General features: G+C 42.7%; 1 pseudogene; it reads left to right on the top strand.

The window, feature by feature from the left end:
* Positions 1-2838: 2838 nt before the first annotated feature.
* LOC126496107 (mitochondrial import inner membrane translocase subunit Tim29-like) overlaps positions 2839-3269 on the top strand; it is a 5864-nt pseudogene continuing 5433 nt past the window's right edge.

Raw genomic sequence — 3269 nt, 5'->3', positions numbered from 1 at the left:
GAAAATTAAATCACAGAGTCTTGATAATGATAAAAGAGAAAAAACAAAAAGAGAATAAAAATTATTACAAGGTATATACTTAAAGTAATGACCAAATTGTATCTATTTACGTTACTTAAGAAGTAGGAAGTCCCAGTAGGAAGAAGGGTACAAGACAAAGTGAGCATAGCTTTAAGTCACCAGGTTTTATTAGCATGAGTCTTCAAGCATCTTGTCATAGGACAACCATCACTTTAATTTTCTCAAGCCCCTTTTCACTCTTAATCCACAAGTTACATAGTAAATCTTTGTAGCTATTAAACTCCCATTCTGGATAAAGCAAGTGTCAGAACCAGAAATAAAAGAGTGTTCCTCAAACACAGCAACGCTAGAGGGAGGTGACGATGCTTCACTAATCTCAAGAGCTGTGGCTGCAACTGCTCAATTTCCTCCTCTACAGAAGGCACTTCACAACAAATCTGACTCCTTCAGTCAGACATTTGCTACTTTGAATGACAAAAATCAGAGTTCTGGGAATGACCTAGAAATTATGCAGGCTCCTCTGCTCACTTTTAGACTCAGGCATTCACTTGATAGAAGAAGCTGAACCCCAAACCAAATATTGTAATGTGTTCTACCACAACATGCTGACTCGGTACACTCAAATGATATGATTTTAATTTAAAATATTTTTTCTTGGGTCAACAGGATGGGTGAGCAACTTAAGGCACTTGCTATCTCTCTTAAGAGCCTGATATTGATCCCCAGACCCATACAGTAAAAGGAGAGAATCAGCTCCCACAAGTTGTCTTGACTACCACACATTTATTGTGCATGGTACCTATACACACAATAAATTAACTTTTAAAATGAAGTGGTTTTCTTAATCGACAATAAGTTTTACACAATGATAACAATACTAATTGAAACCACCATACTACAATGATGAGCAATAGTGGAATTAGTGGAATAATTGTATTTCTGATGAACCATATTTTCAAGCTAGGACAAAAGTTGTCTTAGCTATTGCCAATCAAAAAGGAAATACAATGCTGTCTCAACTTGTAACTTTTCTTTGACTTTTCATGTATCACAAAGGCTAAATAATAAATCATGGTTACCCTTAAAACCACAGTTACTAGCCGGGCGGTGGTGGCGTACGCCTTTAATCCCAGCACTCGGGAGGCAGAGACAGGTGGATCTCTGTGAGTTCGAGGCCAGCCTGGTCTACAAGAGCTAGTTCCAGGACAGGAACCAAAAGCTACGGAGAAACCCTGTCTCAAAAAATCAAAAATCAAAACAAAACAAAACAAAAAAACCCACCACAGTTACTTGAAAAATATAAATTCGGTTATTTCTTTAATAATTCTAGGAAAATGTACCATTGATTTTCTTAATATTTTACTAAATAAAAATTAACACAGTATAAAGCTTGCATTTACTAAAAGGCCAGCAGGCTGGTTGGTAAGTTTTCTGTACAAACTATGCTATATAACTGTTTAAAGTCTTACAATCACAAGGTTACCTAAATTTAGAAAACACCTTACAGTGACATCCTAATGTCACCCAGGATTGTTTATGGCTAGCAATCAGTCTCTTCTCTAAGCAGAATGAATTAGAAGCATGCCAATTATCTCGGCAAAAAGCAATTTCTAACTAAAGCATTTAGTTGGAATCAAACATTGAACCACACACAAATAAAAAGAAATAAAATCTCTACATAACCACCAACAGTAGCCAAAGAAAATGCAGATACGACTTTTGAAATCCTGTTGGTGTGTCTGTGTGTTTTCTAGAGTGTTCGTGTGTGTGTGTGTGTGTGTGTGTGTGTGTGTGTGTATGTACATACTATCTTCCCTAGGACTATGAGTTAAGACAGTTTTCCACTAAATATTTCAAAGAATATGAGAGGACATATATTAGATAACATAAAACATTAAAATTTTTTAAACATAAAATCAAGAAAGCCTCAAGCATGCGTCAGTCAATCTTAGTTAAAGGTCAAAATAATAATTCTCATTACAGGTAATAAAGTAAAAACTATACAATTAAAACTCAAAAAAGTGAGGTTAGCAAGTCAGAAGTAGGAAAACTCTGAAGCATCTGACTTTAGATGAAGGATGCAAAGCACACCTTACCTTACATTCCTCCACACTCTGATCCGATTCACAGGTCACATAGATCTCATCTACTGCCCGGCGAAGATTATCAAAAAGAAACGCCTGGGCCAACAGACTGCAGGAAAAGGATGGCGACAGCTGCTCTGAGGAGATTCTGGTCCAGTGGGCGCAGTGAAGCAGGAAGATAGGCAAGTGGTGGCAGCAAAGTGTGGGTGAGGGCGTGACTGGGCACTTGGGCCTGTGCGCTGCTTCCAGATGACTCCGAGAGTAGATGTGGTAGTGCCCGACTGATGTGGGAGTGTCATATATCAATCTGTCGATTTCATTGGTTAAGCAATAAAGAAACTGCTTGCCCTGATAGGTTAAAACACAGGTGGGAGGAGTAAACAGGAGGAAGAGGAAGTGAGGTAAGACTCCTCAGACAGACTGACAGCTCTGCTCTCTGGAGCAGAGCCACCATGCTCAGCTCTCCCAGACAACTCCGACCCAGGATGGATGTAGGCTAGAATCTTCCTGGTAAGCGCACCTTGGGGTGCTTACACACATTATTAGAAATGGGCTAAATTAATATGTGAGAATTAGCCTAGCAGAGGCTAGATAGAAATGGGCAAGCAGTGTTTAAAAGAATATAGTTTGTGTGTTGTTATTTCGGGCATAAGCTAGCCAGGCGGCTGGGGTGCTGGGGACGCAGCCCCGCCACTCTTATTTCAACACCCAACCCGGCAGCGTGGCCCCGGACATGGGGCTGCTGAGCGGCGGCGTGGCCTGCTGTGCCCTGGCGCCCAGCGAGGCGGCCTTCGAGCATCGGGATCTCTCTTGCTGCTGGTGCCTCTTGTGGCTGAGGGGCTGTGGGCTCTGGGGCTCTGCTCGCTGGTGTACGAGGCGGCCTTCAATCCCAGGCTGGCCTCTGTCAGGCCCGCTGCTGCTACCTGAAGCCATGCTGGATCGACTTCCCCAGCCGTGTCCTCGACGTGGGCTTCGTGGGCTGTTGGTGGATTCTGGGGAACCACACGCATGATTGTGACATGAACGAGACAAGTTTCTCCACCTGCCTGCACACCTCTGTGTCGTCGGGCCCCATCAGCTGCACTCTGAGGACAACGAGAGGCTATTCGAGGGGAAGTTCAAGCCTGTCCTGCTCACCGATGACCAGGTGGGCCAGGCGCTGTG

This window comes from Alexandromys fortis, unplaced genomic scaffold (genome assembly GCF_014885135.2).
Source record: "Alexandromys fortis isolate MF-2015 unplaced genomic scaffold, M_Fortis_MF-2015_v1.1 scaffold_1180, whole genome shotgun sequence".
In the NCBI taxonomy this organism is placed as follows: Eukaryota; Metazoa; Chordata; class Mammalia; order Rodentia; family Cricetidae; genus Alexandromys; species Alexandromys fortis.
This window is presented reverse-complemented; position numbering and strand designations above follow the sequence as displayed.